This window comes from Choloepus didactylus, chromosome 5 (genome assembly GCF_015220235.1).
Source record: "Choloepus didactylus isolate mChoDid1 chromosome 5, mChoDid1.pri, whole genome shotgun sequence".
Taxonomy (NCBI): Eukaryota; Metazoa; Chordata; class Mammalia; order Pilosa; family Megalonychidae; genus Choloepus; species Choloepus didactylus.
The window spans coordinates 12,922,471-12,948,578 of NC_051311.1; the positions used below are offsets into that span (position 1 = coordinate 12,922,471).

At 43.0% G+C, this 26,108-nt stretch overlaps 1 protein-coding gene across 2 annotated transcripts in view; it reads right to left on the reverse strand.

Annotated features, from left to right (window-relative positions):
* JCAD (junctional cadherin 5 associated) overlaps positions 1-26,108 on the reverse strand; it is an 81,763-nt gene that overhangs the window by 50,285 nt on the left and 5,370 nt on the right. The window contains exon 2 of one of the 2 annotated variants that reach the window (XM_037837960.1): positions 21,139-21,310. The exons of the other annotated variant lie outside the window; for it this stretch is intronic. The gene's annotated coding sequence lies outside the window, so the exon portion shown is untranslated. The remainder of the gene's footprint in view (positions 1-21,138; positions 21,311-26,108) is intronic. 2 annotated transcript variants of the gene reach the window in all.

Here is a 26,108-nt window from a genome sequence, read left to right on the forward strand (position 1 = left end):
TCATACATTGAAGGATTAATTTAACAATGTGGAACTCTTCCCAATTGCTAGTTCTTTGCTGCTACCTCACAACAATAAATATGGCCCTCATTTTTTTGGTATTATTAATTTTTTTACATTTACCAGCTTTGCTAAGAAACTGCAAAATAACAAGGCAATAGAACATGGGGAACGGTGATGTGTCAGCCCAAGGAAGATGAGGACAAAAATATTCTAGTGTTGAAGCAACAGGAGGATGGTAAATCTGATTTTTAGCCATTTAATGTAAAAGGTTAAGGTCTTAATAATTGTATTTAAGGGAATGTGTTGAAAAATTAAAAGACAGGTAGATTTTCTTACACGTCGATTTGAAACACTAAAAAAGAATCCCGTGACACAAGTACATCATATCTTTAGGAAAACAAGACTCTCCTCTTCCTTATAGAGGCCTTTGGCCAGAGGCTAGTAGCCTAAGAATTCACCTGGTATTTAAATCAAAGGCCACAAAACATCTTTCATTTGTAATTAACTTCTGCGGCTGCTCAGTAAAGTATATTTATTTAATGTTCCCATTTTCCAGGTTACAAGCTTTATTTCACATTTCATGCCATATTAGACACTATTCCTACTAATATCTCAAGATAAGTGCACACCTTCTTGCCACATATCTGTGAGCATGAAGACCTCATGCATCACACCTGATTGTAAGTTTCCTAATGGCGAGAGACCTGATGACAACTGCCACTCACAAAATAAACTATTAGGACTAGAGATGGCATGGTCTTGATCTAAAACATGAATCAGTAAGTTTATTGACCGTTTGGAAAACAAAATTAGCTGTTAGCCATTACTGGCTGGGAACTTAGAGGTGGGGCTCAGATATCTGCATGTTAAACATGTTTCCCTGATTCTTACATGTGATCAATCCTAACATAACCTGATACTGACCAAGCTCTCTTAGTAACACGTGTTCACTTGCTCCATTGATTTCATTAACCACAGAGCACTTTGCTGCCACATTTAGGGAACTTAACGCATTCATGGGAAAGTGCTTGCCAGGAGGTAACGTAAGCTGGAGAAAGAGCACATAGGCTTTGGAATCAGACAGCTTTATTTTGCATCCTATTCCTGCCATTTTGTTGCATGTCTTTGGGCAAACCACTTCCGTCCTCTGAGCCTCCATTTCCTTGTGTGCTAACAGCCCATGGTCATTTATGAGGCTAAAACGAGATAGTGCAAGGAAGCATTCAGTCCCACGGTGGCACCCCATCAGTGTGAGCTGTCCCTCTGCTGCACCTTTCGTGCAGCTCACATGCGAGTTCACGAGAGAAATGCAAAGCACCTGGCACATCAGAGAGCTCTGCACACGGGAGCTATTAGGAGCTTCGATTTCTGGTGACTAAATATAACTTATGAGCACAGTTCCCTCCTTTGTTGAGAACCAAGGCAGGAAACTATTTCCATATTCATTTGGTGTTGGTGGAAAAAGTATTACAGAGATAACAGAGCATTAACAAATTCTAGGAAGGACCGAACTACATAGCCTTTGGGTTGGAAAGCAAGACTGGCTTCTCTCTCTTTCTCTTTCTTCCAGACAAAAAGACAAAAGAAGGTTACTGCAAAGAGCATGTGAATTTCAGGTTAAAACAAAGTGTGAGCATGTCTTTAAGCTACTGGAATATCATAAGGAGTTTAGTCAAGATGCTAAAGAAGGATATTTAGAGCTACACTCAATTTTCCATGGAGGGAGCCCAGATAGCACAAGATTCCAAGAGCGGATTTGAAAGAGAGGATATTTATTGAACATAAAACATGAAGTCTTAGGTCTAGATCCGAGCATATGGTTGTGTGTGCATGTACGTGTGTGTGTATGTGTACGTGTGTGTGTATGTATACGTGTGTGACAGAAGAGTAAAGCGTTAGATTTCAGGGTTTAGAAGAGTAGTTTGGGCCCAATGGAACAGAACAAATGTGTTGGAAATCATAACAAAAATGCCATGGACAAATAATCTGATATTAAATCAGGAGCATTCTTTGAGGCAGACAGGAGCATGATATGTTTGCACAGCTCTACCTTTAGATATTAGAAGATACTGTACTTTGTCATTAAGATATTAATACATATTGTACCTGTGGCCAGGAAATTACTGTCCTGACTTTCACCCTTTCCTTCCAAATTTCACTGAAAGTATGCCAAGCAGACAATAGGTCAAGCAGAAAATAATGTGACTATATTATAAATTTATGGAAAGTTTCAGCAACTTTAAGTATTTTCTATGTACCTTGAGCCAAATTCTCTGCCTGAAAGTCTCAAAAACCCAGCCGAGCTCCCTGACACTGGCTTCCGTATGTCCACAGGCTGATAACATGTCACCTCACAAATCGGAGGGTCACATCGGGGTAATTCTGATGTACCCAGCTCAGCACCCACCTAAACAGTTCCAGGGCAAAGCAGCAAGATATGCAGATGTGCTCATCTCCAGCTGCCAGAGATCCCCACATGGAAAGAGAATCCAGAAACGGTAGGGAAGGGCATGAAGACAATCCACAGAGTGGTGTGGTAGTGAGGAAGCTACGGAGCATATGCCACCAGTACATGCCCGCCATCTCCTTTACTTTCTCTATTACATCCCAACAAATAATCATTTTCCCATAAAATAAGCAAGAACTGCTTATTTTAAGAAGGCCAGATCCCTCTTTTCCAGCCCAACATCAAACTAATTTTTAAGGGTTTAATTATTTTACTTCAATTCTGATTGCACAAGTAAGAACTCTCTATAGACTTCTAGGAACCATCTTATTTTTCCATGAAGAAAAAAGGCCTTGGAATTCAGAATGGAATGGGTTGCAGCTGTCAAAGTTGCTTAAGAGAATGTGTGTGCCTTGGTAATGGAGAATCCAACGAGGTCATAGCTCTCCTCCGAAGGTGAATAAGTTCACCTTCCAGTATGTTTAGAGTAGGGTTCTTTAGGAACAGCATGTGCTTCTCAGTAAGCCTGTCAATCTGGTGACATTTTATCCCAAATCCATGGAATGGGATAATTGACTTAATATTTGTGTCCATACTAATGACACTGGACAATTGTTACATAATAAGTGAGCCGATGGGCAGCCAAGGAGATAGAGGAACCAAGGTTTGCTCCAAATTTGTTAGATTTTGATGAGAAGTTGTTCCCTAGCAACCTATATTCATTCTGGAAAAAAGGTTTTTTTTGCATGAAGTGAAGCCAAAGTCACATCAGAAATGCCCAACAGCAAACACCAGCCGATGCCAACCTGTCAGAACCATGCCATCAAAATGTGGAACAGCACACTGGAAAAATCTGAAGTGAGTGAGAAGGGAGGAAATGCATTCAAAATGAGAGTTGTTTTTTTAAAAAGCTAATATCTGCAAAAGGAGGAAAAAGTCCCTTGGAAGAATTAGGATAAAAAGCAAAAAAGTTGTCTTGTATTTGTGTCTGCTCTGCTTTCCACAGCCTGCCATGACTGTAGGCTAATTAGATGGTAGCACTAATTTCCGAGTATTGCCATTTGTTCTGAATCTTCTAGACTGAGATGAGAAGTGGAGTTAGCCTAAAGCCCCCTGGGGCAGACATGTTGTCACTTCTTAAGTATATATATCGTGCAGAGGCTTTTTTGAGCCATTTGGTACCTACCCAGAAATCTGACAGTTATTTCTTTCTAGAGAGTTAGAACATTAAGGTTTTCAAAATAGTTTTGATGTACAGGTATTTGTTGATTGCAGTAACTACAGCTGAAGTTGAGTTTCAAAGACCTGGTCCTCCAAGGCTGTAGATCACACGCAGCCAGATGTGAAAATGTGGCTGCCCACATTGGTGAGGGATGGCGTCCCAGTGGCTGTCAGGTCGTTCCTTTCCTAATTTTGTGGTGAAATTGCAAAGGGCTGTCTGTGTGCATTTATCACAATGCAAGGCCATGCATACAGCCTGGATAACGTGGCATTGCCAATCATTAGAGAGTCTAAATTAAAATCTGGTGTGTTGGGACGGCCAGTCCGTTATCCTCCACTTCACAGGAATGAAAGTCAGCATGAGAGCAAAGTCATCACGCTGGTCAAGGGTAGAAGGAAACAAAAGACATACTCTGAGCTGGTGAGAACCAGCTGGGAAGGTCGGATTGCTCAGGCCCCTGTTTTATTCATTTTCAAATGGTTTCTCAGGGAGAAGAGAAGGCACATTCCAGCAGAACTCATTTGCCCAGAATAGCAGCCAGAAAAACACAGACTTATATTTGCTTGAACTTGGAAAAATATATTAAGACATTTGGAATTGCAGAGCATATTGACGAGGCTGCCACAAGCTGTCTTGAATGGGCCACGGGCCCAGAGAAACTTGCCTCCCCTAGCAAAAGGAGGAAGACCTTCCAGACCTCTCTGTGTCCAGGTAGCAACCCAAGGGTGTAGACTTCTTTTACAAACCTATCCTGCACAGAAGACAGTATCTGAGAACTCACCTGCCTCTGGCAAGGTGGTTAAGTGAGTGATATTACTTTTCCATGCTTTTTATAATTTAGTCACTAAGGATGGGGTATGTCTTTTCCTCTGAAATTCTAGGGGCTCCCCCTTGCCAGCTAAATGATGTGCCGGTGAAGTCTATTTCCTGACAGCTCACATAGCCACTCTACAGGGATCTCAGTTACCCACACAGCACCCAGACACTAAGTGGAATTGTAGAAAGGTAAATGTCTGAGTCAAGAAGGGCACTTTGTACTCCCTAGGGGACAGAATGAAGAATTTCATTTTATTGAAAAGTACAGCAGCAGCACAAGACTGCTGTTTTGTACAAACCAGGCCATTCCCCCACAGGCCCGTGATGATGATAGAAGCAGATGCTTGGGTGCCCAGACAGCTGGGCAAAGGCTACTGTTTCAGGACTTACTGCTTCGGACAAAAAAAGCAGATTGCTCTGACCTGGCAGCAAGACCAGTAAATTATCTCTGTGATAATTGGAAAGAGCTGGATCTTAAAAGATCCATCGGAGAAGTCACTTCTCTAATGATTGGTGGTGGCAGCCACCCCTTTATGCTCCTACTTAAAAGGCCATGGGACAATAGCAAATTCCTCTTCAGAACTAGACCTGTTGGTGCTGCTGTCAGTGGTCTTTCTTCTTGATGACATGTGAAGGAATGGTGCCCCTGAAGCTGGCAACCCTAACGAGAGAAGGCTGGTGTTCTTAAATACATCAGTAAAGGACAGTCATGTTCACAGTGACTTCCCATCATCGTCATCTTCTTTCACATGCCCTTTCAGCTGGAGAAGTCATTGACGTTGTGGACATGGGGAGAATGAGTGGTGGAAGTGAGGGCCCTACAAATCTGGCTCCAGACTCTACTTGTCCAACTCTGGTGAAGCTGTTCCAGCCAACATGAGTGAAATTCACCTTTGATGGCCCAGCTGGTCTGGGGATTTGGCCTACCTTGTTAGAAATTCAAGAAGAGTCGTTGTTGAAGGAGCTGCTGGCTAATGGGGAACAGTCAAGAAAGGTAGACTTGAACTCCGGAGTGATGGCAATATGACTCTTTTAGATGATGTGCTGGTTTCAATCTGTTATGTACCCTATAAAAGACTATGTTCTTTTAATCTACTCTTGTGGGGGCAGACCTATGGTGGGTGGGATCTTTTGATTAGGTTGTTTCCATGGAGATGTGATTCACCTAATTGTGGATAGGACATTTTAATTAGATTATTTCCATGGAGATATGGCCATGCCCATTCAAGGTGGGTCTTAATTAGTTCACTGGAGTCCTTAAGAGAAGCTGAGAGAGACATTTTGAAGACAGACTCAGAGACCCTTGGATAGAAATGCCCCAGGAGAAACAAGTAGAGGGCCAACACAGACCCAGACACTTGGAGATGCAGACAGAAAGACGTTTGGAGATGCTAAGCTAAGAGATGAAGCCCTGAGTTTGCCCCAGAGAAGCTAAGTGAGAACCCACAGATGCTTAAAGAGAAAGCCACTGGAATCAGAAGCCGAAAGCAATGCAACCCAGTAGCAAAGGACCAACAGAAGCCAGCCACATGCCTTCCCAGCTAACAGAGGTGTTCTGGATACCATTAGCCTTTCTTCAGTGAAGGTATCCTCTTTTTGATGCCTTAGTTTTGACACTTTGATGGCTTTAGAACTGTAAATGTGTGAACTAATAAACCCCCATTGTACAAGCAATCCATTTCTGGTATTTTGCATTCTGGCAGCATTAGCAAACTGGAACAGATGAGCTCTCTGAGTATGTAGGGAGCAAAATTTCTGAGAAAGAGAAACCAATTAGCTTAGCTAATCACCATGGTCTCTTTCTGGGCAAACTTCTTTGTCAAACCTGGTGGGTCAGGTCATTGACCAGGCTCTGATCAGCTGTGACTGGCAGGCTGGGTCACCTGATACAGAAAACAGTCACCCTCATTCAAAGAATAGACAGCAGCAGGCAAGAGAGGTCCTCAAATGGGTACCATGTAATGGACCTGTGATTGACGGATTCTGAGCCATCCTTACCTAACTCAGCACTTATAAAAGCAGACTCTAGGTTTTCAGATGTGTTTCCTCTGTTTAAAAGTGAACAATTTCTGCAGAATTTCAGAATCTGTTTTTAAAAATGTTTAGCTCTGGTCTTACTTGCACAATTATTCCCAATCATCATTATTCATTGTTGATTTAATTTTTCAAACAAGCCCTCCTCGCAAAGAGAAAGCAAGAATGAAAATGAATCTCCATATAAATCTCTTGGCAGAAAAGTCTACAAAATCATTGCCTTAATAAGTTACCTGCGTTGTGCAGTTCAGATGTTTCCTGGAAAAAGCCAAAAGTAGAATGAATCCTTGTCCTGCCCAGTGGTTTGCTCTCATAGTCAATAGCGGGGGACATGGGGAGGAGGAGGCTCTTAGCCCCCTTTGGAAACTCTCATCTGAGAAGACCTACCAAGTTTCAAAGCATCACTTGCATCTTTCTTCTTAAAGATTCTGTCTTAGTCTTCTCTCTACCTCTTCCCTCCTTCCCACCTTCCAATAACTGCCTAAAATGGCTCTCCTCCCAGTTCCTCAGCTTCGAGTCAAATGAAGTCCCACCCTCTCTATTTCCCCAGCAGCAAGTCATCAACCCCTGTCTTTGTATCCTTTTCAACCTACCCCTTCCCAAACATTCCTGCAATTTTGGCAACAGTCTCCCATCTGGAGCTCAGCCACTGGCCTTCCTCTCTTCTCTCAGATTTCCTTCACACCGCATGAAGAATAATCTTACAAAAATCTTGTTTTGATTACATTGCTCTGCTGTTTAGAAACCCACGGTAAAGCCTATGTCAAATTCAATTCCCTAAAGCACATTCTTCCTCCATTCAGACTCCTAAACACAAGCTTCAGAGATTATCAAACCACTACCACTCACCTCTGTAGGCTCTCCCCACCTGTCTCTACTCTGCAACTCATGGTGCCAGACCTGCTTCCTGTCTCAGGCTTTCTGCAAGGCATTGCCCTATCTGGAATGCTTTCCCTCATCTCTGCTCTCTCCAAGAATAGCTTTCTGGGTCCTATTCCCTTCTATCTCCAGGGGCCAACACCCAGCATTATGCCATAGGCTTGCTGTGCCAGTTTGGATGTGTTGTGTACCACCCAAATGCCATTATCTTTGATGTACTCTTGTGTGGGCAGACCTATCAGTGTTAATTAGATTGTAATTCTTTGAGTGTTTCCATGGAGATGTGCCCCACCCAACTGTAGGTGATAACTCTGATGAGATAATTTCCATGGAGGCATGGCCCCACCCATTCATTGTGGGCCTTGATTACTGGAGCAGTATATAAGATCAGACAGAAGGAGCAAGCTTGCCACAGCCAAGAGGGACACTTTGAAGAAAGCACAGGAGCTGCAGATGAGAGACAGTTTGAAGACAGCCGTTGAAAGCAGATTCTTGCTCCGGAGAAGCTGAGAGAGGACAAATATCCCAAGTGCAACTGAGAGTGACATTTTGAGGAACTGCAGCCTAGAGAGGAACATCCTGGGAGAAAGCCGTTTTGAAACCAGAACTTTGGAGCAGACGCCAGCCACATGCCTTCCCAGCTAACAGAGGTTTTCTGGACACCATTGGCCATCCTCCAGTGAAGGTACCCGATTGCTGATGTGTTACCTTGGACACTTCATGGCCTTAAGACTGTAACTGTGTAACCAAATAAACCCCCTTTTATAAAAGCCAATCCATCTCTGGTGTTTTGCATTCTGGCAGCATTAGCAAACTAGGACTCTTGCATATGCTGAGTGCGGCTCTTTAATTGTCCTCTTATAACTCAACTGGCTTCCTAAGCTCCTCTCCTGTGGGAGACCAGACCTCTACCAAGACTTGTCCTGGTAGAGGTCTGGTCTAGGGAAAGAGGAAACAAATTCTCTGTTTTCACCAGGACCAGCCCTTCTTTAAAGCTGCACCAGGTGTCTGGATACCAATGTACTTAAGGAACCACGGGACATGTCCTTGCCTAGGCCCACATCTCCTCACTGCCCACCACCCTTGGCTCCCAGATTAAGGCAAAGGCTTCCCAAGGTCCAGTTAAAAAGATATCTGGGTTACCCTGGCAGGATAAGACCTCAATTGCACCTAGAGAACTCATAACCATGGACTAACTTACCAGATTAACTGGAGAACAAGGAATGGAGAACTAGGACAAAATGTAGGGATATTTCGATATTTTATGCATCAGTCAGGACTTGTGTGGTTGGAAATGACAGAAACCCAGTTTGAACTAGCTTGGTCATATAAGGAGATTTAACTGGAATACAGAACTGAAGAAAGGGTTGAACGAACAAGTTGGGTGAGGTAAGGCATGGAGTTAAAATGAACCAGGGATTCAAATGCCAGCAGGAGTCTGTCTCTGCGTCTTTCTTTCTCTTTTTTTATTAGAGAAGTTGTGGGTTTACAGAACAATCTGGCATGAAATATAAGGTGCCCATATAATGTGTCTGTGTGTCTTTTATCTCTGCTTCTGTCTGGGTGGAAGCTTCACTCTCTCTCACTACAGACATCCTTCCTTCTTGTGGCTGCCGAGAGTTCCCAAGTTTTATATCATAAGGTTCTTAACTTCTGAGAAGGGTTGACTCTCTTTTTCAATTTTAAAGTGTTAGTTTATTTTCAAATATTGTGAACCTTCCTCTCTTTCATTCTTTAGTCAAAAGAAGTTCAAGTGGCTTATTACTTAAGTTATATTTCCAGTGGTACCAGCATGCTTCTAACTAGAAAAGAAGCCAGTGCTGTTGAGACATGCCCCCGAAGAGATGTGGTGCAGAATAGCTACTAGAGTTAGAAGATTTGTGTGGACGCTGTGTGTGGAACTATCACCTCCAGCACTGCATACAATTCTGTTTCATTAAAAAATTCCTTTAGTTTTTACAGATATCAAAGGCATGCATAGCCATAGGGTCAGTGAGTATATCAAATTTCTTAATTTGCTAACATATAAACTTAGCCCCATTTGTTTAAATAGTAAATCTTTTAAGTCTACATGTAACTGTGTTTTTACCTTCTTGTTGGAAATGAGCAATTACAAAAATGTATTTATATATCTCATACATGCTGGTGATGATATAAACCTTAAAAAGTGCCTGGGAACAGATGGTAGTTTTAGAACAAAACAGATTCATTAGCTGTCAAATACTGCTTCCTGTAGGATGGAAAAATACTGTCACTTCTCAGGTAGTGCTAAGAAAAGCTCCCACTTCCTCGAATACCTTAGGATATGGATTCTTCTATAAAAATTTTGGTATGGGAAGACTATGAAATTTCACTGTTAATGAATATCACAAACTGAAAAAAAGAAAATGGCTTCTCTGATCAATTGATATGAAGCCCAATTCAAAATGCATTTTAAAGATGATGCAGTTGATTCCAGACCAAATGATGCAAACTTCCAGGGTCTTTCAAGTGCAGTCTCCCTGTCCCCATTTGTGGACTCTTCCTATCTCTTATGTTAAACCTAAGAAGGAGGAAGAAACAATCTCTGATTTTGCAAAAGTAGAGTTTTCTAGAACTGGAGAAATGCTTGGAAATCATCATAGACAAAGCAAATGACATGTTCAGGTCAGACAACCATGTAGTCGCAGAGCTGGAATTGGAAATCAAGTCTCTCCGGTGTCCTTTCTCCCCCAAGGCTAAGAAATCACTTTCTAAAGGAATATTTCTGTAAATAGCCACTGACTTAGTTTTCCAGGCTGCCAAGACAAAACCACATAATGTGTTGGCTTGAATAGCGGGAATTCATCGGTGCAGTGCTTTGGAAGCTGGACGGCTTGGTCCTCCCAGGGTCGGTGCTGCGCTGGTTGGACAGCGATCCTTGAGTTCCTTGGCTTTCCCATTCCATGGAATTATCCTTTCTTTTCTCTTCCAGTTTCCATTGGTTTCAAGATTCCAGCTCCTCCCTGTGGCTTTCTTTGACCGTCTGAATTTCTTCTGCTTGTAAAGGCCTCCAGTAATCTGGATCAAGACCCAACTTCATTCAGTTGGGCCACACTTTAACTAAAAATAATATTTCAGAGATCTTATTGACAGTGGAGTCACACCCACAGGAATATAGATTAAGATTAAGAACATGTCTAAATTGGAATATATAATTCAATCTATCACAGTTTGCCCTCTGGACCCCAAAAAGACATGTTCTTACCACAAGCAAATTACCTATTCCTTATATCCCAAAAGTCTTAAGGCATTTCACTAACAACTCTAAATCCAAAGTCTCGACAAAATCAGATATGAGTGTGGTCCACCCTCCATCTGCTGGACCTGTGAAACCTTGAAAACAAGCTATCTGCTTTCAAAATACAATGATAGGGCAGGCATAGGATAGACATTCCCATTCCAGAAGGGAGAAATTGGAAGGAAAACAGGGGTTGTGGGCCCTAAACAAATCCGAAACCCAGCAAAGTCTGAGAGCCACCTGTGGCTTGATAATTTGTCCTGTGGGCCTGCTGGAGAGGCAGCCCCACCTCCCCCATTCTGTTCCAAGTGCTCACACAGTGGCCACGCTCTCCCCAAATTCTGAGGCCTCGGCTCCACCTTCTCTGAGCTGGGATGGCAGTCCCTTCTACATAAAACCTGGGGTATAGGACTTACCTTCTCCAAGCATTGGGGTGGTGGCCTAAGTCACCCCAAACATAGTGGCAGAGTCCTGGCCCCTCCAAGTGCAGGGACAGACACCCCTTTCCAAATGTGTGGGTGGGCCCTCTCTCTTGGCCCAAAGAGATCTTTTTGGTCCAGACCTCTGCTTCCATGGTTCTGCCCTTAAAGTCACTCTTTTTCTCAATTTGTTCCTTTTCTGTGCCTTTCAGTCCAGGTTGGCAGTGCTTCTGTTCATACAAATTTTGCAAAACCACTGTTGGCTTTGCATGCAGTTCAAGGGGGTCCAAACCAGACAAAAGGGCTTTCCACCAATCCTACCTGCATAATGGTATTTCCAATCCTGACTGCCTCTGAAATGGCTGACTGGATCCATGTTCAGCCAAACCCTTTTAGCAAAGGGTTGTTCAGTTAACCACTCACATGGAGCTCTGTGCTCTGGGGACTCACATCCTGGAAACCCAGGGAGGACGCCATAGTCTAAGAGCATGCTACCTGGATAGGCCGAGAACTTTCCAAATCATCACATGCTGTTTCCTTTGTGCTGACGAGTTCAGTTTTCAGCCTATCTCTTTCCTCTTCCGTTTTACTATAAGTCACAAGGAGAAACCATGCCACACCTTTCACACTTAGCTTGGAAATCTCCTCAGCTAAATATCCATAGTTATCGCTTACAAGTTCTGCCTTCCATCTGACATCAGAACACAAGTTTGCCAAGTTCTCTGCCACAGTATAACAAGGATCACCTTCCTTCCAAGTTTCCAATAACACATTCATCATTTTCTCCTAAAGCCTCCAGAAGCAGCTTTGATATCCATATTTCTAATGACTGTCGCTTGAAAGCAATCTAGGCTTTTCCTACCAAGTGCTTCAAAACTCCTCCAGCCTCTACCCATTGCCCAGTCCTAAAGCCTAGTCCACATTGTTAGGTGTTTGTAATAGCAGCACCCACTTCCAATACCAAAATCTGTATTCGTCAGGGTTCTCTGAGAAACAAAACTGACAGGAGATTATTCATATTTAAATATTAAGAGATTTATTGTAAGAATTGGCTCCCACGACTATGGGGATTGGCACATTTGAACCTCCAGACACAAGATGGAAACTCACATGAAGGTGAGGTTGTATTCCCTTGGAGACGTGGGCTTGCTGAAGAAGAGGCAGAACTTTTTCTTTCTGACATCTGAAATCCTCAGTTCTTGCTTTAGGACCTCCAGCTGATTGTATCAGGAGACTCCTCTCATTGCTAAAAGCAGTCTCCTTTGTTGATTGTAGATGCAATCAGTCCTAGCTCAATCACTGATGATTTAAATCCATCTATGAAATACCCTCCCAGTAACAGCCAGGCCAGTGCTTGCTTGACCAAACAAGTGGTCACCATAACCCAGCCAAGCCGACAAATGAAATTCACCATCACAGTAACACACGTCAGATTTTCTGAATGTGTATGTTTGTGTGGATCTACTAAGTAAAGTGTTTTGATGAAGGATTTTTCAACCATATTTTACATGACTATAAACATTTTTCACAATAAATAGATTTTTATAATAAATAAACAATGGAAACAGCAGAGTTCTTCATACACCCTAGGGTCTAGAGATAGCTAGTAGATAGTGAAGCTTAAATGCCTATTTACTGAGCTATCAAATCTTTGTTTAAATAACTGAATCCCTAATTTTACATGGGAATGAAATGAAACTTCTGTCCATCAGCCCTAGGACAGGTCAGTCATGAGTCAGAACCAAAACACATGCATAAAGGCCATAGGGAAGAAAGCATGTAAACAAGAAAGCAATTTTAAAGAAACTGAAAACTTCTGTTATTCGTGAGGTGGGAGAGGTGAAAGAAATGGACTTAATATTAAATATAGCAATTATTTGTACCCTGAAAATTGTCACAATCTCCAAATCCAAGCTCATTCTTTGTCATACTTTCACAAAGTGTTCACATGGGTTTGTCCTTGTATCCTACCCCCACAAAAATAAAGTAACAATCCTGATTATGAAAACAGTAGGCATCCTGCTATTCACTAATCTCTTTTCTTCCGGAAATAGAACCTTTTTGTTTTAATCTTTTGGTTTCTTCATAAAGAACAGTTTAATTTTTACATTTTTGCTATTTCTGATGAGTAATTTGATTGTCTTTTTGGTAAGACCTGTACACTTAGTGTTAAAGGGATCCTCCCTGAAATTGTGAAGTCAGGGGAAATTCAAAGGCCAAATAAACTGTTTCACTGCAAAATGAGCACATATTGAAGCCCTATTCTGTAAGGACCATCTGCTTCCTTTGCATTATTTTCATGTGACCTTGTATTGCTCTTTACATTGCAAAGGTATTTCTACATTTGTCAGTTAGTCCTTACCATAAGATTCCTCCTTGCCCAAGATTCTGTAATGAATAAAAGACATGGTTCCTGCTTTCAGTCAATTTGCTACCTAGTTCAAGAGAAGAGGTGCTGGAGTGTGGTATGGGTTACAAGTTTGGCTTCCGAGTGAGGGGCAATATGAATTGTGAGCCAAAGAAATGAGAACTGGTGTTAAGAACCAAAGATGGATATTGCAAATCATGGAGTGATGGCTCAACACTGAAGATGCAACGAGGCCCAAAGCTCTAATTTCTAGCACGCTGACGACTAGGCTCCCCTACTCTGTTTAGAAAAGCCTGTAGAATCCATGGGGTTCTAACCACACATCCTGCTCATCTGCACAGCAGGAATCTATGACATCACAGAGAGTTCTGTTTAGCCACATTCTAAGACTGATTCCATCCTCCCTTTAGAAAGTCTATTTGTTTAAATGAACTCTTTTTATATGTTAAAAATGCACTTGACATGGCAGATTGGATGGGTTGAGATGATACTTAGAAAACTCTGTATCTCTACCAACTCCTGTGAAAAATGGGAAATTCCAAAATATTTTTAGCATTAAATTGTCTCCAAAAAATAAAACAGGTATTCAACTATATATATATCAAAAAAGATTTTTCTCAGGGTAAAATGAACACGTCCAAAGTGCCCTAAAGATGTACTGTCCAGAGAAACAGATTGAAAAAAAGTCTACTTTTTGTCTGGCCTCCTTTTGTATAGTGAACTTTTCCCCTCCAAAGCCCTGGCAGACAAATCAGTACAAAGGGCATGTTGGCCGGACCAGGCATTAAACCAAAGAATGCATCGTACCAACAGGGCAGAAAATAGAGTCTGCTACTGAGTTGGAAATGAATGGCATTCGACGATCTCATCAGGAGCTCACTTTTTGTTTGCGGCTACCTGGGGGATGCAATCGGTAATGGGGGATGCAATCGGTGAGCCCAAGGAGGGAAGTTCTGTCCGGGTTTGGACCCTCCCAGTCATCTTAGATTTGGATTTTCTACAGGGAACCTTGCCTACTGAGAGCCACGTCACAAGTCCAGATCAGTAATTACTACCTGGCCTGGGTAGAAATCCAATCCCAGTATAGAAAAAATTATTCCATGCTTTGTTGCAACTGATAAAAAGTTACCTTCACTTTTCTGACCATGGTATTTATCCAGCATTTGTGCACTGTGGTATCTGAACTCATTCCAATTTCAGATGTATGATTTGAAAATGTTTGCATACTTCTTAAAAGCAAAGAAATTAGATCAACCCCAAGAAGTCAGGAAGAGTTTTCTAAAAGGGATCTGATATTTCTCTCTCTTTTTAAAGTATAGTTCCAATTTCTTGGTTTTGGTCGATTTTTATTTCTTGCTAAAGAACACCTGCTATTACCTGTCAGAATAATAGAATGGTTAGTACAGTGGAATGAACCCCAGGCTTGGGGTCCTGGGCCTTGGGTGGGAATCTGACTTCTCCACATGACAGCGCCATAACGTGGGGCACAGTAGGCACATCTATGTGGGGGGAAGCCCTTATTTCCCACTGGTGATAAAGAGTAATACCCCAAGCCCCTCTCCTCTCCTTCCTCCCCATCATCCCCAAGCCAACAAGAAGTCAGGTCTGGCTACCTGGTATGGAAGAGGAGCTGAACACATTGAGCCAGCACCTTCCTCCCTCCTCTAACCCACCAGTCAGCTTATGTGTTTGGCCCGTTCTGAAGGGGGGGTGGCCCGTGATTGTTTAGCAGTGATGCTATCAATGGACAGGAAAATATGTCTAATTTAGGGGCAAGGTATTAGCAAGGCCACTTAGCCAGGAGACTGAAGCCACATTCTCCAATATAATTTTATCAGTAATCTGAGCTTGGGAAGGGCAAAGGGCAGGGGTGGGAGGTGTTATTTATTCCTGCCACTGGAGCGGCACCTGGAACCTCACTGGACGTTAGTCAATTTTTGCTTAGAATTGGTGATGGTGAAAAAGTGGGTCTGGAGAAAAAAGCAGAGTAGGCTGAGTGTGAGAATTATAAATAGGAAGGCAGCTTGAGGGTCAATGCAGCTTCAAACTCCCAGAGATAGACAATTAGATTTAGAAGACAACATCGTCATCCTCCCCATAGGAAATTCACCACGAAACGGTCACCCTTAGGAGCTCCAGAACACACCATGGTTCTCAAAGTCCCTTAGTCTCAGGAAAGCTGGAGGAATTTTCCCTCCTGCCCAGCCCCCACCTCCTGGTTCATCTGTTTACTTAGAGCAAGTGGGAAGATCTGCCAGCTCAGTTTGCAGATTTTAAATCAAATAGTTTGGGAGATAGCAAGATAAAGGCCCCGGTTCCATTTCAGTTTCTTTCTCTCTTAAACATAACAAGGCTCAGAAACACAGGGACCCAAGGCAGGAACTGGGTGGAGTCCATTTGGCTTCAAGGCCTTGTTATGGAAAGGAAAGAAGACGCAAGACAGACAATCGGTCTATATCCCAAAGAGGGAAGCTATGGACAAAATATTGCTCAGTAACTGAAATGCAGAAGTTTTGTTTTCTCTCATCTGGTCAGATTTTAGAAGCCGAGGACAGCAGAAGGGCTTACAGTCCCTAAACTCTGCTCGAGGTGGGTTGAGTGATGGGATGAGCACTGGGCTGGGAGACAAAAACTGGGATTCGAGGGCAGCGTCTCCTACGATCCATTACATGTCCTTGGTGGAGGTACTCCCCTCAGTGTCTCAGTTTCCCCCTCTGTAAATTGAAGGGTGGGCAGCTGTCTTCCCTTGGTGGGAGGATGGGCTTCCCAGCTCCAACCGCCACTATCTGGCAAGCAGCCCTGGACAGCGGAGCCATCGGCGAATGGCTACCCGAGAGAAAGCAGGCGCTGAGAGGAGAGCATCCATCTCCCAGCATCTTGAGCAGCACCTCTTCTTTCCCTGCTCGGTCTGGTTGCCCTATTTGGCAGCCGCTCCTGATACGGCTGCTGTGCTTCCATCTGCCGACTCTCAGCGGAACATCAGGGATAAAGGGTGTGAAATGTGGCTGCTTCTCCCATACTTTCTAGTTGCTACTAATGGCTGTCTAGGGACAGAAATGTTGGATGACCTCTTTGGAAATCCCTTTGGGAACACCTAAAAATATCTTGAATTCACTAGATAATTGTTTCATAGGACGTAGGAGAGCTGCCATCATTCCTGTGGCAAGTGATACTGCCTGATGATTCCAAAGAGGTAAGAAGTCATTGTGGATGAGTTAATCAGTTGGAACAGAGCAGCTGATGCCAGATGTCTAGTGAACAGCACTGTGTTTTGAGGTTTTTAAAGCACGCGCACTGCACACACACACTCACACTCACCAACTCTGCTGTCTAGAAGCTAGTCACAAATACGTGACTGTTTTCAAATAATTTCAAAGTGACCGGTTTGTTTTGTTCCCAATTATGTTTATGAAAATGGTTACAAGGAACATGTATGTCCCTGTTAACATCGAGGGTCTACAACATGGTTATAATGTTCATCAGCAACTAGAGAACATGTTGATGTTTTCCTTCTTAACCTAATGGAAGCTTATTTAAGTAAATGCTCTCATCTTTAATTCAGGGTTATTACCCAAGGAAAAAGAAAAAAGCTGCTGAGCCCAACAACATTTATTCCTTGTTTCCAAAGCTTATGACATTAAAAATACCCTAAGAGTACCAGTTAATATACAAAGCATCAGGGTCCAAAGCTCTTCCCGGACTCTACCCACTTATTTGCTTGATGAATGTTTTAGGGGAAAATATATTCACAAGTGATGGTCAACCTGCAGGTAAGGGGTGGGTAGAGGTGGTTAAGAGAAGAAAAATGTGAACATTCTGCATCTCATCCTTGCCTACCCCTCCATCTCCTTCCATACTCAATCAGAGTTCCGCTCAGACCATCACAAGCAGGACCCTGGACACTGGAGATCAAGTCAGTGTTCGCCATGTGAAGGAGAGGTCCCAGTGGGCCTGTGAGCTGTCTACCAGCTTCTGCTTAATTCACATCCTAGTGATAAATAAGATGGGGCATGGGGGAGGGAATTGCAGCCAAACTGCATGGCAAGATTAGAAATGTCAGCCCAATGTAGACAAAGCCTTGGCAAGCACTGAGTGTTGTCCAGGTCTGCTCTGAACTCACTTAGCAGGACTGGCCAATCTCATTTGTCTCCTTTTGGGCACTTCTTTAGACTACAGGTGCATAGGCACAGCTAAATAAAGCCACTAAAAGCCTGGAGGATTAACAATATGGTGACTTGAAGACTTGCTGGTGCATTTGTGAGAAGCTCTGCAATATGATTTCTGACAGTTGTTTGGCATAATTCAAAGATCACTAAACAGAGCTAAGAAAAAATTTCAAAAATAGATGTGATTCTGGATGAGACCCTAATAGCATAAGGGAATTTCTGTTTAAATTTATCTTTAAAGGAAGTTCCTGTCAAAAACAGGGATGAGACAGTAGTTAAAGATAGGTGGTGCTAACACATGGGAACTGACGTCAGATATTCTTGGAGGGACGTAGGAGTTAAGGGGGTGGAAAGATGTGAAAAGATGGTTTTATCAGCTATTTGGATTTCTTCATGGTAGCAATAACTATGTTTCAAGTTCTATTTAAGTTCTGTCAAGTGAATCTACCTAAGGACTAAAATCAAAGAGTACATGGTGTGCAACACCTAGGAATGCTCTGGAAGGAGACAGAAGGGTGAGTGATAGAAACAAGGTGGGCAGTGGGTTGTCATAGTGGGGACTCAAGTAGGGCCATAAGCAGGGTGGGCTGAAGACAACTATTGGAATGTGAGGGCCTACCCACAGTTCCTGGCAAGGGTGGCAAGCAAAGCAAAGCAGCCGGGAGCTTCCAGAGTGGTCAAAACAGTTCCACAAACTGGAGACAGCAAGCCAAAGTGTGGTCCTTTGCTTACCCCTGCGGGGAGAAACACCTGACAGCCCTTCTCAGAGACACCTGTGCTTGTGGGTAACATCCTGGTCAGAGCCTCTCCGCGGAGCTCAGCGCACCATGCTGTGCACGACACAGCCCCCACAACGAATGCCTTACTATCACTGTGTCTAGGAGGTTTCGAGAAAGAAGCATTTTTCTTCCTACTGGCAGAAAGAGTAGGGCAAGATTAAAAATGGTGCATGAGCCAGTGCGCTAGACACCACCTTTGCAGCTTTTTGTCCCTAGTTTTGACCATTTGTGAACCACCCCTCCAAAGCCTGTGCCATGTAATACGTTGTGCTTCTGCTGAGGCACAGATTAGAATGCTGTGAGCGCAATGTTTGGGGGTGAGAGTGAGTCATTGAGCTAGCAAATGCATCCAGATTGCTGCTCAGCATCTACAGTCCAGCTCGGGTTTTGTCCTTTTCCTGCTCAGTTAACTATTGTGAGTTCCTTTTGAAAAGCAAATTGTTTTTTTGTGGGATGGGTCCCTGAAAGAAAGCCAAACTACTTATGCTGATTTGAAAGTAAAAAGAATGTAAAAGGCTTTAAGGAAGTTATGGATTTTAGATAGAAAATTGGAGTTTTAGAAAGATTAAAAGATAATGGAAAGTAGATGCTATAGAGAGAATTCAAAGTTTGAAGATATACCAAAGCCCTGGGTATTGAGTCTCCTGTACTTTCTGATTGTGAGGTGTGAAAGAGCTGTACTATAGGTAAACACTGAGACCAAGAAATAAAGGAATCTGCTTCCAGCTATAACTAAGGGACTATGCATAATGGACATGGTTTAAATTCTGAAAAAAGCCATAGATCATCTCCTAACTTTCCCACATAGGTCCCAGTGGCCCACTGATTCTATAACAACTCTTCGGATAGACTTATTTTTGTTGCTTACAAGGCCATTGCTTTTCTCATCTGCACACTCATGTCTTTGGGATGACTTGGAATTGGCATTTCAGTGAAATCATGCGTGCTGCCTGTGAGGAGGCGTGAGGCAGGCATAAGGCCTCAGGAGAAAGGAGAAAAGGCGGGTGGTTTGCTGAATCCATAGTGAGTATCTGCTAATTAGATTGCTCAGTGCTTTCCAATCCCAAGCTCCAGCAAATGCCTCCTGAAATCCAGCCCCTTGTGTGTAGCCTCTTGTATTATCAAAGCAGCACTCTGATGTTGAGGCTTTAACTCTGACTGGCAGCCCTGAAGCCCAGGGAACCCCAAGGAACCCCAGGGATACAGTTGTAGCTTGGAGATTCAGCAAAGAGTTTGCAGGTAAGAGCTCTTGAAAATGAGTCTCCAAGGTAAAAGTGTAAACTCTAAAAACTCTTTGTCTGGTTGGTTTATTGACTTTTGCTTGCAGTAATCAGGCCCTCACCTGAGAGCTTGGGAATCTGCTATAAAGAGGTCAGGGCTGTCATGGGATTCTGTCTTTGTCACACACACAGCATTTTGGTAGGTGCTACAAGGACTTAGTATAAGATGGTTGCTGCCATATGAAAGGAAAAGATTGCAAGCCTTCTTTGGGGGTTTCTATAGGCAGTCATCAGGAACATGCCTTCCTTCTTTGTCATTACTAGTATTGAAGTCAAGATGAAAATTCATTAACTATTTACAGGAGGGCTACTGGAGTCACAAAGGTGAGTGAGTCAGACCCACGAGCCCTGGGGGTTGCTGGGCTAAACGGAATGGCACTTCAAATCACATTCTTGTTGAAAGCAGAAGAGCTCACTGCCGCACTTTCCCTTACACTGTTTTTGGGGGGCTGAATGGCAGCCGTATGGGAAGAAGTAAGTTCTCCTCCTGCTTTAAATGCAAGCACCATTCTCGGCCTTTGTCAAAACCAGCCACCTGCTCCTACCTTCTCTTCTTTCCCACGTACCTCACAGATTTAGCCCACTTGCTCCCTGACATTTTCATCATCCAATCTCCTGCCTGAATATCTCTTTCTGTAATCTTGCCGAGGTGTGGGGTAGTTTGCCATCTTTTCCTCCTCCCACTCTCTCTTTGAAACAAGCGCACAGATTTTTCCCTAATGGGGGTGCAGAGGAGAACGTTTAGTTCTCACCAGAAATTAGTCCCATTCCAATTGTCTGAGTAGATTATTGTTGGACCAAGAGATTGAGATTTCAGTCATGGGTGGGTTTGGGCTGGTGCACAATCAGCTGTGTGTGGTGTGGTCCTGAGCCTCACTGAGCATTTCTTCTCCAGCCTTTTTCCTAGCTGCCCCGTGGCCAAGGGGCAAACTTTATATCCCTTCTCTGCTTCTCTAGAACCCTGGGTTCTTGCCTGGTCCAGCCCCCCATATTTCTCCTCTGGGGGTCAGATCATCCTCCATTGGCCTGGAGGTCTCCAAGTTTGCCCTTACGGATGAGTCTAATGCCACTCACCTCTCAAAGTTATTTTCTGATCCCTGATCCATTTTTCCACTTCTGTTCAGTTTTGCTGATACATATTCACTAGTCAACAATTAAATATAATTCTACCCCTGGGTGAATCACGGCTTGTTCACCTGTGTTCTAAATTAATTTGTGGGCCAGTCTTGCCGGTGGCCCTGTGGTCTCAATGATGGTGTCCCAGTGACCTTGTCTGCATTGCCTCAGCTCCACCCAACAGCCTACAGCCCACTGCCATCCCATCCATTTCTAAGCCTGCATCTCCACCAAATCTGCCATAACTTTGCATTTCTGGTTGGAAATGTACGTTTAGTTCTCAACTCATTTGCACATAACATGTCCCAGTATCATAGCATCTATCTTGCCATGTTTTAATGATTTACTCACTTGTTGTTTTCCCATGAGACTACAAGCTCCTGGGGGATACGGACTGCATCTTGCTTGTCTTTGGATCTTGAATGTCTGCCACATAAGAGGCACCCAGGAAATATTTAGGTTAGCAGCTGAGGTTCTCACAGCATCCTATAACTCCAGACTCACCAGGGACAGCACTTTATTCCTGGAGCAGGGGTAATGAAAAATGACCAAATTAGGATGAAGCAAGCTGTTCCCATTCATTCTAGAGATCTTTTGCAGGCTTTTGCTTTTTTCATTTGTTTGTTTCTATTTGCTTATTTGTTCATTTCAAGCTCAAGTGGAACTTCTCTTTGAAACTCGTGTCAATGTCGTGTGTTCTACTGTGTTTTTTTTCATTGTCAGTAAAAATCAAGGTTCAGCCCACTCAAGCAATCACAGAGGAGCTGTGTGTGGAGATGCTGTTGGAAAGACTCTCTCGGCACAGGAGATGATGTTCTCTCCCATCCCTCTGCCTGGCTTTGTCCTTCCAACGCCCTCCACCGCCCTTTGCCACCAGCACAGGGTGGGAAGCGCAGGTGTGGATCTCGAGAGGAACGTCAGGACTGACAGCACCATGGATGTAATACAAAGTCAGGTCCACCAAGATCCAAGCTCCTGCAGTAGCACCCCACCTCCCCTTCCTCAGTTTCCTCATCTGTAAGACGTAGAAAACACTACTTACCTAGCGGAGTTGTTACAGGCGTTCATGATAACCTGTAAGTGCTATTATTATTGTTATTATTATGAAACTGACAGGCACAGATCACTTTCTCAAGCTGGTACATAGTGAAAATCAAGGAACTGCTAATGCATTATTCATCACCCCTTGACATGACTTTCATATAACATTCAGATGAAATATCTTTGATCTGTTTCTTCATTTTCTATTCTGAGCTCAGAACATAGGATAACTAGTTCATCAGTTCACTAAACTGAGTTGTTTTTTTTTTTTTAACGAGCATCTGTTTGTGGCAAGGTCTCAGGCTCCTAACTGTACCTGGTCTTAAGAGGTTGAGATATGAAAAGACAATGGCTCAGCTGTGTCATGGAATTTCTCAGTTTATTATTAGGCTGCATGGCATGTATATGGCTTGTATCTATCTGGAGACACCGTGGAAAGGAGAATCAAGCAAGAGCTTAGATTTTCCAGTGAGCAACTTGTTTTAGTTTCCAGGCTGCTAAAACAAATACCATACAATGGGTTGACTTAAGAACATGAATTCATTGACTCACAGTTTCAGAGGCTGGAAGGTTTGCTTCCTCCCGCGGTTGGTATCTCCTGGCTGGCTGGCAACCTTTGGGATTCCTTGGCTTTTCTGTCACATGCCATGCACATGGCGGCGTCTTCTCCTTTCTCTTCTGGGTTCCATTGACTTCCAGCCTCTGGCTGTTCCCTGTTGTGTCCAATTTTCTTTTCTTATTAGCACTTCAATCAGGTTGCATCAAGGCTCACCTTCATTCTTTTTGGGCACACTTAACAATACATCTTCAAGGGTCCTATTTACAAATGGACCTTTCCTATCACACCCACAGGAACATGGATTGAGACTTGAACATGCCGTTGTGGGGAACACGATTCAATCCCAACACAACTGCAGAACTTTAATTAGCTTTTAGTCCATTTCTCTGCTAGAAATATAGCAAATCTCTGAGTATATCTTCAATACCATTTCAGCAATTATAACAATTCTAAACAGAATAATTTACAGGAGGTATTTTTGTAAGCCTAGAGGAACAAGGGAGGCCATATCCAGTCCTGAATTTGGGGCATGCCTAGAGAAGCTGTCAAACAGATGTTTAACAATCTTCATGACAATAATGTAGATCATTGGGTTCATGTGTCCAGCCTCATCCAGACCTTACAACCTCGACAGTGATAAAAATATACAACATTCTAGAACCCAAGTGGGTGAGTTTCAGTTATCTGGAGCGTCCAGGTACTGGCTGCATCTCATTCCCCCTACAAGCCAGGAATGGCAGCACCCCAGGACGATCTATAGCTCTTAGGATAAAAGCCCAAATACTGATCGTGGCCCTCAGAGCTGCTGGGCATGGCTCATTGATCCCTCCAGCCTCAGTCACTCCCCTTCTTCCCATCCTCTGTTCTCCAGCTGCGCTGGGCTTCCTTCTGTTTCCTGAGAAGGAGGTGGCATGTGCTGGTCCCTCCCTCTGGGAGGGTTTCTCCATCTTTCATCCGTCCTCTCCTCCAGGGCTCCTGCCCACCCTCCACTCTCATCAACAATGTCCTGATGCCCAGCCCTTTGGTTCCTTTGGGGTTCCTCCGTCACTCACTCTTCAATGGGAAGTCAGTCTCTACAGAGCACTTCCATGCATACAAAATTATGTATTCATCAGTGAGTTTGTCTGCTTAATTCATCCATGAACTTCAAGGGCACAGGGATTGTGCTTGGCCTGATTCATTCACCTTTATATCCCCAGTGCCAGCTGATGCTGAATAAATGTGATAGGAAAGAATGAATAAATTCTGGTTTGTTTCTAAAATTTTCTGCGTGACAAGAGTCCTCTGATGCTTTAATTCTTACGTAACTCTTCACGCCTCTGTCTAATACATTTACATTTAAAAGTCTCTTTAGTCTCTAGGATGATTCATCTTGTCTGTAAATGCCATTTGAAGGTTCTTAGTGCCCAATAACCTATCATCATGAAAACTTCAATCTTCAAATTCCACCCACTTCTCCCTTATTTGGTTCAATTACTACATCTTCCCAAATCACTTTTCTGTTTCCTTCTAACCATGGGATCTCATGCGGCCAAGCTGCCAAGCTGAACTGCATCTGTGGTTCTTTCCTTAGCAATGTGATTTCCTCCATTTTTTCCACTGTTTACTTCACTTGGTTTCCCGGTAGCCTCTGAATCCCATGCTCATTTACTTTTCTGCCAGGATAGTGGCGTTGTCATTTGGGATTTTTAGTTTATTCTCCACCATTTCCATTATCTCCTCCATAGTCTTCCTCTAAATTTTTTATCTATTTATTGTCCTTTCTGCTTTAAAGAAAATTTTTCAAAAGTGAGGAAAATGAAACCTAAACCTATTCCCAACTCTTCTGACCTTTGGAACATTAACACTATTCCAAAAGAAAGGTCTGAATTAATCATTTTAAAAGGCTTTAGGGGATTCTCAACTTCTCATTTTCGGTCTCATTCCATTTTCTTTTAAACAAATCAGGAGAAAATCTTCCATCACTCTATCCTCTCTCCCTCCCCCAACCCAATCAGTTATGTCTCTGGTTTAGTTCTCTCTTTTTTTTTGAATGAGCTTTCTTTACCATTAAATTATTTTTCTTTTCTAGTAGACCTTAATTAGTACCAATTTCTTGATATAAATTATAATTCTCTTTCGCAAATATTCCTTGAGCATCCATTATATGCCAAGCTCTGTGCTAGGGAAACAGCAATGAATAAAATGGAAGGGAAAAAAAGGTCCCTGATGTCATGGAGAATGCATTTTAAAGGAGAAGGTCTAATAAACATATCTGCATACATATAATTTTAGATAATGATGAACTCTACAAAAGAATGCTGTATGACAAATGCTTTATACAATGAAAAAACTCTGAATGTATTCCCATATATGGGGGTTCATGATTCTTAATGGAAATTGTAACTTGGTATTTTAATCAGAGTCCTGTCATAAACATATCCATAAAGTCTTATTTTAATTTTATTGGGTTTCAACAAAAGGGGCATTTATGGGGTGTCTCCTGAGGCAAGGTCCTAATATTCATGAGAAATGGTGCAATGAAGAACAGGAAACCTTGGAAATTCTGACTTCAGAAGCAAGAATGAAGAAGAGAAGATTCCACTGTGGCCTTGACTGGGAAAAGGCCAGTGACAGCCAGAGAGACTCCTTAAACCACTCAGGCTGCTCACTGCCCAACCACTCAGGTTCTTAGGGCTCGTGGGGTTCTTTTGCTATCATATTTAAAGGTGTGTTGTAAGGAGATAAAGGCCAGTAACTCTGATTCACAGACTTAGAGCTGGAAGGAGCCTCAAATGTCATACAGCCCATTTTATAGATGAGAAGACTTAGGGTATATACATACGTACGTGTGTGTGCCAGTGTGCACGCATGTGTTATGTGTACACAGACATGTACCTATATGTATACATTTATACCCAGTCCTTCTGACCCCAAACAAGCCCCCTGTCCATTGTACTATAGTGATCTATTGCCAACAAACATTTGAGAGTCAACTTTTCCAATTCAGTTCTACCAACCTTTTTTGCTGTTTGGCTATGAACAAAATAGCTTGGGAATGACTATAGGAGGTATAGAAATGAACAGGATGTAGTTTCAGTCTTCAGGGAGGTTGCCAACAGAAGACATAACACGAAGTGAGTGTGGTAAGTGCTATGATAAAGGCACAAAGAAAATATCGTGGAAATACACCAAAAGAAATGAGATGCAGCAGGGAATCAGTTCTCATCAGAACTAGCCTGCAGGCAGAGATGGGGAGGAAGGGGCATTAGGGATGATGATGCTCATAAGCTAAATCACAGGGGCCTGACTATGGCTCATACAGGAAAAGAGAAGTGATTTCAGGCCTCCAGGAATGGAGCACCCAGAAGGGGTGGGCAGGGGGAGCGAGGCCCCTTTGTGAGGGGCTGTAGACCCAGGCCAAAGCAGTTTGGACTTGATTCTGTCACAGGCTTTTGAGCAAAGGAGTGGTTTCACTCGCATGGCATCTTATGGTTAAACTGGCAGGAGAGCAAGACGGTCCTGGGTAAAAGGTGGCAGGCTGGCAGTTGGCTGAAAAACGGCAGCTCACCCCTGTTATTTGGGGGTGCCTGTGATAATGTTGGTTAACACTGAATGAATGTGCTAAGGGTTTTGCATAAATAATTAGCTCAAGTCGTTGTCATAACATTCCTGTAGGCTAGGAGCTTTTATTATTCCTATTTGACGTACCGGGAAACTGAAGTTGAGAGGGCTTCAGCCA